The sequence below is a fragment of the Ammodytes marinus genome (assembly GCF_949987685.1).
Source record: "Ammodytes marinus genome assembly, chromosome: 4".
NCBI lineage: Eukaryota > Metazoa > Chordata > Actinopteri > Uranoscopiformes > Ammodytidae > Ammodytes > Ammodytes marinus.
In genome coordinates, this window is record NC_137233.1 from 23376270 (window position 1) to 23390266 (window position 13997).

Genomic DNA, 13997 nt, shown 5'->3' on the forward strand with positions numbered 1-13997 from the left:
AAAACACCAAATTATTCAGTTCACAATGATATAAAACGGAGAATAAAGAACATATCCTCAAATTATACTAACAGGAAGCAGGGCATGCTAGGAAGTAATGATTGATAAATTACTCAAACAATTGTTTGACTTAGTTATTAAATCGACAAATGCTTTTGGAACCAGGTTTAGTTCATGGCAACGAAAACGTACGGGTCTGATCCCAATAAAATATTATAAGATTGAAGCACGGGCAGCAGGTAGCAAGGTCCAGTCCTGATAGTATCTCTACCTTTTGTCGTCTTGACTCCACATTGGCAACTTGGATACATATTTTATGTTACAAGAGCCGGTCAGGAAGGGGATAGAGGGTGTTTTCTCAATTACTTCAGAGGGAAAGGTCACCCTTCAAGTCAACACAGATGGTGTGAAACCACACACACACACAAAACGATGGATCAGGCCGGGTTTAACAAGAAACTCTAAAGCCCACCTCATCTGTTTTCCCCTTGAAGCCAGCCGTTTGTCCCTGTACATAATTACGGAACAAAATGTCCCCTTCCCCCACTTTCCCTGAATGCTACCTCTTAGCACTTGCCTGTTTGCACAAGGTGAGGACAGGAAGTGGTATTGAATTACCTGGCCGTGCCCATGGCGAAGGGCTCATGTTGCACGTAACAGCAGATGGAGCCTCTTCTAGGTCAAAGCTAAAGAATGGAAGACAAAGCCAGACCGGTCTGCACCGCACCACAAACAGCCTTGATACTGAATGATCAAATGTACCAACAGATGCACATTATGCCAACAAACAATAGTTGAAGGCAAATGCAATTGGGCACTAGCCATTGTGCACTGAAGACTAGCCAATTGGAGGAGCGAGTTCAATCACTAGCCGAGTCAGAGCCAACCCCCCTGCAACGACCTTGAGATGCTGGTATCAGATAACCTTCAGGGTTGGTTACCTAGCAGGAGGTACTGGGATGACGTATTACCAGCAGTTTTATCGTCCAAATGCCTGACAGAGGTCTAAACAGACAGCTGTCTGTTGACGCAGGATCAGGTCAGGGGTGTGCTCTGGCAATAGACTGCACCTTGTTTAGAAAGATAGGTAAAACTGGGCACAGTCCTCAAATTACGTAAAACAGTCAGTTAGTTATTTCTGTAGAAAAATAGTGTTGGAAGTACGCAGCCATGAGCAAGGGAAGTGAAAACATGCACGGCAAAATCCCTGCTGACAAATCCGGCTCAGCGGTGGAACTAAATAATATTTAGACAAGTGAACAAGGAAAAAAGAAAAACAAATACTCTGCATGCTTGAGCGTATTGGCCGGATCAATCCAACACTTCCTCAGGCTGTCACAGAAAGTGGGAGGGGGGCAAAAGCTGCTTTAATTGCAGTCGGCTAGCCGGGTAATGGAGGTGAGGTCAGGGTGAGCTTACACCAACTGACAGACTGACTGGAGGGGCTTTCACAGGCCAACCCCACTGACCGCTCACACTGGCTTAGCCAGGAAACTAACTACAGTCACCCCAACATCATCCTGTGCTTCATCCTTTGGTGTCAAACAGACTGAAACCCAGATCCTATTTAGCAACATCCACCGCCACCCTTTCCTACCTAATCCTACCTAACCCAGTTCAACATGGGCAGCTGTTGCCATAGAGACGAAGCTGGTTGCCGATGTTTATTCTGAGCTGGGCTAGCCCCAAGGGACAGATGTGAGGCAAGGAGACACAAGGAATAGATAGCGGTAAAAATGAGAGGAAGTGATCAAGTGAAGCTCAAAACCTGTGCCTTCAGCAGCGTTTACCCCTGACAATCACAAGGACTCAAATGAGCCATGCTGACTCAGATACCACAGCAGAGCTTAGTGTAATTGGAACAGAAAATCAGGAAAAGTAGTACCAGATGACAGGAGGAAAAATTCTATTTGCAATCCGCGCGGCTTGCAGGCTTTGTCCCATATTCACACCATACCATAATGTGGATGAGGATGGGGGAAAGATTGAGAGGGCTGATGATGTAGCCTCAACGATAGTGTCTGTTGTGTGGGATTGCTCTCACAAATAGTCTTCCTGACACCAGAAACGATTGCACTCAGCGCTTCCGCTTGCAAATAAGAAAGACATCAATTTCATGCGGTCTTTCACACATGATTTCCCTCGTCTGTTCTTCAGGTCCATTTCCCTGTGTATGCCAGCAGCAGCCTTTGTCTCGGCTCTAAATATCATGCCACGCAGCCAGGGACTGGGGGGTTTGCTGGGTGAACAAACGACAGCAGAAAACAATCGTGTCAGACGAAAACCACATGAGACCCTTTATATGCAGCAAAGGTCAGCCTTCACTGTAGCTTAGTGTCAGCAACATATATCTCTGTAAACGGGCATGTTGCTAGCTTTGGTGGCACCCCTTGGTTTACATATTGTTTACAGAGCCTAGGCTGTGTATTAACACACACAGTACAGACAGGTAGTGGACTGTGGAGATATTCACTGAAATTTGACAACAAGCGTTCTCCAGAATCGCTAACTCCGCCTATAATAAAGGCCTACCTCACACACACACGTCATCCCATCTCTATGGCTATAGGAAGAGAGAGGACCTGCCTTTAGCTTAACGCTGACCAGCAGGAGCCACAATGTATTATCCATGCGTGGATATGAAGCCGTGTGCCAAAACACCTACTGCAGATATATGGTGTTGCTGCCAACAAAAAGGAGTCCTGTAGCTGCCATGTCAGCAGACTGCGAGTGATCGATGAACACCCCCCCCCCCCCGCCCCCCCCCCCACACGGCACACACACACACAGGTCTATACACTCTCTCTGTATCTCAGTCTATCCATCTCCATCTCACCTTGGAAGTCTAGGCAGGCTGTATGATGGATGACTGAGAGCCCAGCTCAGATGTGATGCTGACCCTCCCCACAGCCCCTTCGATTGGGCCTCTTTCCTCTTTATCGCCATGGTAACCGTGACATGAAATTTACTCGTTTGTCATTATCATTCACATCATGGCTGTGCTTTGACTCCGACCTCTTTGGCTTGAGGGTGACCCAAGTAAATGTCACCATAGTGACCTCACATTAACCTACTTCTGGATCTCTATGGAGACCGTGACTCAGGCGATATAGAGAACAAATCCCTAGCTGTGCATACTTTGTCACCCTCAGCAGAAGGGAGAGATGGTTGGGTTTTGGTGGAGGGTGATGTGATAGCTTGCTATTCAACTCAATATGTAAGGATGGGGCCGGGATTTGTCGGACTGACAAATCCAATTAAAAAAATTAATAAATTGTAAATAATATGGGCGGGCCAGAGCCCTATGTATGGGACTTTGGGGCCATGTCTGGGGCGGACGTAACCGGATGACGACAGTGCTGGGCATGCGCCGTCAAAGCGTGATGGTAAACAACAAAGATGGATGTGGATACGTTGTTTGAGTTTAAAACGGTTTGGCCTCGACACTAAACGATTTGGAAGACGGCATTCAATTCTTTCATTAGCAAGAAAGAAGAATTTTCTGTTGCCGACCGACGACGGCACAAGTTTAATTTACCAGGTAACCCTATTGTTCGCTAAATGAACAGGGCTTAATACGTCACCTTGTTCATTGTTCTGATTGGTCGTAACTTGTAATGCTATACAATTACGTGCAGTGGTATTTGAAATGCACGCATAGGTGCCTCCCCTTGAGTTGGGAAGGTCTATTGATTGTGGCCAGACCCTATATGTGGGTCTGGATTTCCAGGCTAGCCGAGTGTCCTAAATAATTGTAAATATGTGTTTTTATTTTAAATGTATTAACTCAAACATGGTTTATTTATTTAATTTTCTTGAGTCTCAGACTCCCTTGATGTGGATCAAACTCCTCTCTAAGGATTTCAAATTAATGTTATGGTTCTCTGGTAGTACAGTTTATATGACTTATTTGTGATAAAAACCATCACGAAGACTGTTGTGGTATAGTGTTCCCTAGGAGACAAAACAATCACTTGATTACAGTATGCTCTCACAGTCACACTGAAATGATGACATGGAACTATAAATTCAGTTATCCTGAAAGTTGACCCAGTTTCTAACCCCTTTTGATCTATTTCTTCATGTATTGATCTAAAACATGATGTGACATTTTTGACATTACACGCTGAAAAAGAACACCAAAATTAACTATTATCACTCTGAGTGCATCTTTCAGACCGTCTCGTTAGGAGCAAAGGAGCAGGTTAAGGCCGTCACAGCCTCAAAAGGACACCAATTAAGGGGCTGTGTCCCAATCAATAGGTCCAGCCCCTCATTTGGGACACATATAGACAAATACAGACTCCTTTGCAGCAATAGGAAGTAGTGTGATCTGGCTGTCTGCTTTCTCTGAGACCAAATGTATGATGTGACTTCCTATCACAAAAGGAGCACAACTGTTTCTGGAGCCTTAGTGTTCAGTCAGTCAGCCCTTCACCGAACTTCACATCACAACAGAAAATAGGCCAGCACAAATTCCAGAGACACTACTCCAGTTCTGCCAACAGCCTAACCACTATTATGTCTGCTTTGTTTATGTGCGCAAGTGTTTTGCTGTCAGGGCTACAACAAATGAAAATAACTCATGCCTGTACAGTCATTAGTGCCATGACACCTTGGCTCAGATTGCGAAACATGTACATCCAGGGGAGCAATGCTAGACATTTCTTTGCAACTTTCCATAACCAGGCCAATCCTGTGTTTAGTTTCTTGTCAGCGGAGGTAGCAATTCCCCAGAGGAAAGCTAATGGACTGTGACAAGGCTCAGTTCCAGATTATTCCTCTAACCCTTGGCTGTTTGGTAAGAGAATTAGAAGAAGGAAATCCATTTGTTTGGGGTTTCAGCCCCCCTGTCTCTGTAAGGTCAATAACAACATGGATGATAGAAAGGATGGTTGAATTTTATTGTTCGGGGGGAGGGAATGGGTCTGGGGTTTTTGCTCCTTTGTTCTGAGCTGACCCATTGCACAGACCATCCCCTGCTGATCCTGTCAACAAACACACAGATGCACCAGCGCTGAGACCAAAACCATGCACGCACATACAGCTCCCCGTGTTCCTGTCAACTTAATAACAGCTTGCTCTCCTGAGGCCCCATCACCCTACTTACAGCTCACATGATTCTCCTGATACAGGCTGACAGATACATTTACTTTCTTCTATTTTGAAAATATAATAAAAAAACCAAGATGAAGAACCTCTGTGATGTCTGTTTCTGTCATGATTCTATCAAAAGGGTCTATTCTTACTCCACTTCAAAATATGGAACACCAGCCACCTCGGGTTGTGAAGCTTTCAGACATGATCTGTAAATTCACATATAGGATGTATACATTGAATAGACCACAAAGCAACAGTGTATTCAGACAAAACAAAATACAGGACAAGGGAAATGTTAAATAAGCAACTTAATCTGCCAGAAAGGCTTTTTCAAGAGCTTTAATAATAGGAACAAATCTTCCTCCACAAATATAGACCTCTTTGTTTCATCCTTCCTGGATTTGAAAGGTCTAATAAATGCTAAATACTGCGTTACTATAATTGGCTCATCCCCTCTAAATCACTCGCACATTTAATATCCTGTGTCTCCGGTCAGAGATAACTCAAAATGCGAGTGGTAAAAATGTTGTAGAGGGTTTACTTGGACAGAACATGGGATATTAAAGACACACAGGGACAATATTGCAAGTGCTGCTGTGACGGTGTGTGCATCGAGAAGCATTTATGCGGGGGAGGAGACTCATAACCTTGTCTTGTAGGTCGTGATATTAATTCATAGTCTGCACTGCACATCTTTGCTTTGTGTCCACTGGATCTCTTTATAAAAAAGGGAAATCCTAAACCGTTCGTCCCTCACTTGAAATTGTCTGTGTGTCTGGGAGGAAAAGCCTGGTTCATCAGGAAAGATAGTGATTGGCACGTAGCAGCCACTGCACTGATCTGCCTGCCAAAATGCCCCCACACACATACACAAACAAACCCTGACCTCTATTCTCACACAGAATTGGGGACAGCCTCCGTCGCACTCACAGACGCGTAACCTGCATTTACAGACACACACACACACACAGTCTAAGACTCACTGTAACACATACTGAATAGACACACACAGGCCTAATCCTGTGGAGCCACTGAGTGCAGGACCCCTCTCATTACTCACTGGGGGCTTTTAAAGAATTACATTATTCCATGGAGGGGGATACTTTATCTGCTAATGGTCTTATGAGATTAAAGGGCACAATCTGGCCGTATTGATTTATAACCATACGTCTATTGGCTTCATCAGCATGCTTCACCTCTCCCAAGAAAAGGCACATAGAGAAGAGTCTCGGAGAACAGCCAACAGCCTTCTGACATACAGCAGTAGTCTAGCTACTGTTCATACAATTATTTGTCATAACTTACAGTGACATGCTACATTTACTGCACTGCACAGACCCAGGGACCATCAGCAATATTTTCCACTGGTGAGGTAATGTCTTCGGACCAGCAAACTGGAAACTCAATTTATCCATTTAGGCCCGTGTCAGACAAGGAGAGCACGTCACAGTTATGAATTGTGTATGTGTATGGGCCTTCAGTGTTTGTCTCAATATGTGCTCTACTATTATGTAGCCTGAGAGAGTTTCCCAAGTATCAATTTTGTTTTTGTGTGTAAGTCAAAAAGTGGTCCCTGCACGTAGCTGCATTTATTTTTATACTACACTAGATTATGAACCAATATTGGCAAATAAATATTTTACTAAACATGACAAATAATAAAATCACTCCTTTGCCTGTTTCCATCTTTTGTCAGGACACTGGGTTTTTATGGACAATGCTAAGATTGACATCTCACTGACCCTGCTCTTGTTTTGAGTCGCTCTATAATAAAATGCCAAATGAATGCAATATTATCCTGAACAAAAGGATAAAACTAGGTTAAAATAAGACAAGTAATATTTACAATAAATACATTCTAAATAGAGCAACTTCAAGTGTGAAATGAAAACACCTGTACAGGTGTGATTGACCCTTAACTGTTCTTCGGTAAGTTATCATGAAGAAGCCAACAAGACAAACAATATAGTATACATTTATGTACTTTCACTTCTATCACTTTAAGTCAAATATAAAAAATCATCTGTTACTGCTTTCTGGTCACATCCTCCAGCCCTATTCAAGACACTTCGGAGTCCTGGGTCAATATTACAGCTTCTAAGTGGTGTGAACAATTTTAATAATAAATATCAATTCTCCGCTTGCCACGCACACACACAGAAACACAGTTATGAATTATGTTTTACATCTTTCCTTTGACTCCACATAATATCCTGCAAGGCAATGTTACAGGAGATCCTTAGCAATGATAATACATAGACTAATAAGAGAATGGCAGAACGGACAGCAATTTAGATAGCTGTCGCAATATGACGCACATAATCAATACATCAATACTCACTTGCATAGACAGGTCTTAGACAAAGCAAGAAATGGAGTGAGGTTGACATAAAAGGTAAAATATATACGCTATTACTACTAAGGGGATTGCCAAGAGGCAAATGAGTGTGGATAAATCTGCTGTGATCAGGCAGAGAAGAGGTGTGAGCCCGGCTCAATGAGTCTCTCCTGGCTGAGCTCGTCCTGGTATCTGGCTATAAATAAGAGTGAATAGTCGTGGCCTGTCGTCCCTGCACTCAGGGCTGCTAACAGAGTACTTGCCCCTATGCCGCCACGCTAGGCTAGCTGCCACTCAGTCAGTCGGGATTTCCTCTGCCATGCTAACTTCAGCAGACAGCACAGAGAAAGACAAGGGGCAAGAGGGTTGCTGTGTGTGTGTGTGTAAGTGTGTGTCCTGGTTCCCAGCTGGCTGATGTGAGCAGGCAGAGTTTCCAGAACAGCAGAGTCCTGCTAGAGGCTTCAAAGGATCTGTGTCAGGGCTGTGGTCAGACTGGCTGAAGGGCAAAGAGACCATCTGCGTAGGCCAGCCATTGCTCACACACACACACACACACACACACACACACACACACACACACACACACACACACACACACACACACACACACACACACACACACACACACACACACACACACACACACACACACACACACACACACACACACACACACACACACACACACACACACACACACACACACACACACACACACACACACACACACACACACACACACACACACACACACACACAGTTCTACGAGTTGGGTGAAACATGAGAAAGCGCTAACATTAAAGATTAACACAGCACAGAGACATGAGGGCCCTTGTGTCCGGAGGTGAAGACTTCCGCCTGTGAATACACCAAGGACTTTGAACCAGAACATGTGTCAGTGGGTTGCAGTGTATGAATCAGTGCGTATGAAGACGCCTGTTGCCTCACAGTTAATAGAGTTATCCATGTGGTCAGCGCGCCTGTCACAATGACTGATTACTGACAAGTCAATCGGCTACAGAAACACAGAGGGGGCTCCTCTGGCGCCTTCCTTTGTATATTGAGGTTGGCTGTGTCCTTGGCCACTGAGCCCCCCCTCCCTCTGAGCCATCCTCAGCTCAGCTGGTGGCACCATTGACATCAAATGACCTTTTTCACAGTCATTTTACATACAGTCATTCCCTCCTCATCATGACAACCAGCACAATGCTTTACCAGTCAGTATAGCTCTAACTGGACTCTCAGGATGTTCCAGTGTCAAGCCTTTACATTAAATGCAACAATTGTACTTTAAATGAGTCGGACACATTTTTCCCTTCCAGTACATGTTCATGTACATTACAAGTCACGACTTGCACTGAGCTTCACATGCACTCAGCAGGGATCCAATCTCTCTGAGTGAAATTCTAGCATTTAATGAATAGGATCTGATTTGGAAGCAGGAACCGACATGGAGGAGGGGGGGTTGGGGGTGTGTCTGGATGTGCCATTTGCTTTGTCACAATGACAACCACTAAAGCCTTAACTTTAATGGTTGTTGCCTATAGGCTGTTAGACCAAGCTGAGCATGAAATGAAACATGCTGTTTCACTGTAAATAAAGCTGCATGCTGCTTACATGTTTAGGTTTAAGGAACCTAGTGGTTTGTGTATGTGCACGCTATAAGTTTATCTACAAAAAATGGAATTTGTCTCAGTGGAGAGCTAGAAGATCTGTTTCTTTGCTTCCAAATGGTCTCACACACACACACACACTTTACAGTATGCCTAAGGGCCCGTGTCCACCTAACGCCTTTTTCCAGCGTTAAGCGCTGGCTGTGCGCTCGGGAGTGTGTCTACTGAGCGTTTTTTTCGACCGCTTTTTTCAAGCGTTTTATGAGCTGGGAGAGAGAGTGCTGTGATCGGGGGAGAAAAAATGCTGATCGTCACCTGTCAGTCAGACCTATCAACACTGGTTTAACTGTTTAGGCTTGCTGTTTTCTATTTAAATCGTTACATTTTAATATGAGTAGTCTTATGAAACAGAGAATACTTTCCACCATCCTCTGTTTGGATGAGGAGTTATCGCGGCTCCTGCAAACACACACGGAGCAAGTTGTAGGCTGACGTGTGCGCATGAAACGATCCGTAGGAGATAAAAATACAGCGAATCAAGTGTTCTCCTAATCTGCTCCCACAAACGGGCTCTCCTCCCTCTGTTCTGGTCATTTTAATGCACTATTTTCGTACAGTTTCGGGTAAACAGAGACGGAAAAAGCAGTTTCTCTTCCGTCTTCCTTGTTGCCAAGGCGACGAGTCCCGACGATCTACTATCTGATTGGCCCTTTGAAAAAAGCGGCGGTGACGTCCCCACCGCCTTTCTGAAAAGTTAAACTTTTTTCAACTTGCAAATCTCGAAGCGGCCGCACAAAAAGACAAAAAACGCTAGAAAAAAAACGCTGGGCGCTGCGCCTTTTCCCGAGGCGGCCGCTTCTCATTGGGAATCAATTGAAAAAAGGCGCTTGCGGTCGGAAAAAGGCGTTAGGTGGACACGGGCCCTAACAAAGAGTTGAGATGGAGGAAATCAAAAGACAACCCAAAGAGAATTGAAAAAAAATAGAAGAGGAAACTCAGGCTCAAATGTGATGTAATTTGTGCAGCGAAAGAAATCAATGTGCAGGAGCATGAGGGGTGGTTCTCAATGAACAGCGGTGGTGAAGGACAGTCCGGGGCATCCAGCGGTCCAGCCTGGCTTCTATCCAACACTCTGGATCAACAAGCTTACCACCTGTGCTCTGCCACCTGCTGATATCATTGCTTATGCTGATGAAGAAAATGGAGACAGACCCCCCCCCCTCCTCCAAAGTGTGTGGGGGGGGGGTGATCTGAAAATGTGTGAACACTGCCGCAACCTCACACAAGCATGCTAGCAACTGTCTCTGGAGGCTTGTCATTCATCCTCTGTTCCTTCCTCACAGTAAAGACTGGTGGAAATAGACAGGATAGTTCTCTGCTTAAGCTGTGTAGCTCAGGGTCATTTAAGAAGTTAACCCAGAACAAAGGTGTGTGTGCATCAGCTGTTTTTGTTCTGAAAGTTTAAAGCTGCTGTGCAGTGCCTGTAATTCTAGGCCCGGTACAGCTTAAATTACAGATGCAGTTCAGTTACAAAAACACAGCAGCAGCATCAGAGCTCCGGAAGGGTCGGACTGAAAAACAGATAGACAATACGCTGTCAACATCATTCAGGTGGCTACCAATCTTTTCAAAAGCACTGCCTTGGTACTGGTAGCAGCTGACTGAAAGAAAAAAGAAAAACACTTGATGTGCTGTTGACAACTAAGATATTTCCAATTGTGATAAGTCCCAGTAAATGTCCATGTCTGGCACAGGTTGTGTTTTTATCTCTGCAGGGCTGGCAAACCAATAGACACAGTAATGCTGAGGTGAGGGGGAACACATGGCAGTCTGACTGTCAGCACAGTGCCTTAATTACTGTCTCCATCCCTCTAGTGAGTGTCATTCACTGACAGTCATCCCTTCCATTCCCTGAAAGAAATCCTCTTCTCCACCAGAGCAATGCTCAATTTTTATTTACCCCGTAATCCGTGTAATAAATTATGTGTAAACTGTAATCCATGTTGAAAGACCCCTAAATAATGCTATTTATTAACTTGACATGTTGAAATGACTTACTTTTCACTTACAGTAATGCGATATAAAGTACAGTGCTGTTGCATTATGAGCCGGTAAGTCTGTTTTATTCTTTCTGAGCACTTGTGGAAAGTGGAATCCCCCCATAGTTGGAAGAAGAACCAAAACAGCTTTTAAACAATTGATGTAATATAGCATATTAAGCCATTGTATACAATTGGGATACTCAGTGGGGGCTAATGTTCAGATTCTAGAGAGTAAATATGAATGAGATCTGAAGCACAATGGTTGGTTTAATGAACAACCCTCGACACACTCGTAGTTAGGCAGTAGGTTTCCACTGTAATAATCAACCAGGAGAGGACTGCCTCTATACGGCAATAAACCCCAAACTACCCACTGTCTGCTCTTTCAAAACAAAGGGCTGGCTTATACAGATCAACTTACAGAAAATAAGCTTTTTGTGAAAGAGTTTCTTATCTATTGGCTTTTCCAGTTCTTAACAACAGCCTTTTTGCGGCAATGTTGTGAGTGACAACAAACGGTCGGTTGTTGCTTTGCTTGTTGTGTAAGCTCCATTCGAGCCCTCACTGCCCATGTGACACTGTTGAGGGGCATTGTGGGAGACGGTACACCTGGATTTGACCCCGCCACCATACACATACTATGACCTACCCAAATTTACGGTGGTGCAATGTTAAAGCCCAGAACCTACAAAGCTCTTTTAACACCCTGCAGGACTGTCTAGTGGACCTCAGGCTGGTTCTAAATACAGACAAAACCAAATATATGTGTTTCTCCAGAGCAAGAACTACAAATTTGAATGATTTTAATATTTTTACAAATAATGGATTTTTAATTGAAAGAGTCACAGAGTACAAATATCTTGGCATCTGGTTAGATGATAAACTCACTTTTAATTTTCATATAAAAAATCTTGTTCGTCGACTACGACAAAAAATTGGCTATTTTTATAGGAACAAAACCACCTTCCCTTTATTTAGTAGGAAAAGGATTATTGAGGCAGTTTTCATGTCTGTCCTTGATTACGGTGATGTGGTTTACCGGCATGCATCACATTCATGTCTTAAACTCCTGGACTCTGTTTTTCACTCTGCTTTAAGGTTCATCACAGGAGATGCTTATGACACACACCATTGTCTTTTATATGAAAAGGTTGGGTGGTCCTCCCTTAAAGAGAGACGTGACGCACATTGGCATGTTTTTATTTACAAAGCCTTGACCGGGAAGCTTCCTCGTTATTTAACTGAATTGCTGCAAATCTCAGATGGGCTTTATCAGACCCGCTCCACTGACATGCTTATGCTTTATGTCCCACAAGCCCGGTCTGAGCTAGGAAAGACAGCTTTTAGCTTCAGTGCCCCTGACTCCTGGAACAACTTACAGCAACAAATTAAACTAAATAACTTCATATCCTTTAACCAATTTAAACAAACTATTTTAAATCTGCCAAACTCTACCTGTAACTGTTTTAATTAGGCTATATTGTACTTTCACCCATTTAATTTTAATTGCTACCACTTAATCTTCACCACTGTGTAAATGTTTCAATTGTTTTTCTCTTCACCTGTTGTTATGTATTTGATGTATTTGCATTGAATATTGTTTATGTATTGTTGTTTTTCCTTTGAATTTGTTTGAACTCGACGTCATTGAAAATGAGGGTCACCCCTCAATTGGTCTCTCGAGGATAAATAAAAGTTAAATTAAATGAAATTGTATCTGTGAAAGGCTACTTGACACAAAGGTTACGATGACCTTCTACTTAATTTTTTATAATTAATCCCCTATAACTGCAATTAATACCTCTATATCTGTCCCTGAAAGGTATTATGGGAAACGGCGGAACACAGTGTCCTTTTCAAATAAATCCCAAAATGACACGAGATTATTTCTTGTAAGGGGAAACACCTGATGCCCACTCTCTCATAGACTTCCCACCTGTGTGACCTTCGCTTGGCCACCAGTGACATTGTCATCCATCATGTGGTGTCTGAATGGTGCAACACCTGCAGCTACATGATTGGGATTGATTGGATTGATAAATGGTGGATCTGCCTAGTCTAGACGGAGAAAAATGGTGCGGAATTAAGAGTATAATCTACAGTGACAGCAAGAGAGACAACAGCAACAAGAGATAGGCTGAGACAAACCACACTTCAGCACACATCTTTGGGCCCTTTTTGTGATGTACCTTTGAAGGTTTCCAATTCTAACTCCAGACAAAATGAAATCCCAACTGAAAGTATACCAATATTTCTCTAATAAAGCCTATTAGTAGACTATAACCTGTATTTTAAAGTAGGCCTACTCATTACTCAACAATGACTTCCTTAGACCTGGAACAACTAGCATATAAAAGGATAATTGCTATTCATACAGGGGATAAAAAGTGATTCGTATTGTAGCACTCTGTTAATATTCATGCACATTTCTATAGCCTAGTTGTCTTAGCTCCGTCATTGACAATAACGCATTCGTGACAGGCCTCGTTTTGCTACAAAAAAAACAGAATGGAAGTCATTATTAAGCAGTTTACTATTTAGACAGAAAAAGAACTACAACCAATACACCTACAGAAAGCCAACAAAATGAGGATACTGTGTAAGAACAGCAGTTGTGTCGCATCAGTGTGTAGAATAGAGAAGCAGCTTCAATTGAGCCACAAGCTCCTCCAACTGAGCCGCTTCGCTCGCGCTCACTCAAGTAGCAGAGTCGGTTTCCCCTATCAGATGTTTTACCAGGTGTTTTAATAACACAATAACGGCTCGTGCGATTTTTTAATGGCTGCCAATACTAAAAAAAACGAGGCTTGGTATTAAAACAGCAACGTGAGCAGGTTGGGAAATCCAGCGATCTGAGATAATCTCCTGTAGCATCGTGCACATCTGTAAATGGGGGAATGCTTC

The 13997-nt window shown here is 43.4% G+C and overlaps 1 protein-coding gene across 2 annotated transcripts in view; it reads right to left on the reverse strand.

Annotated features, from left to right (window-relative positions):
- The window catches only part of LOC307250059 (protein NDRG3-like), a 34174-nt gene that overhangs the window by 20009 nt on the left and 168 nt on the right, over positions 1–13997 (reverse strand). The gene's annotated exons all lie outside the window — the stretch shown is intronic.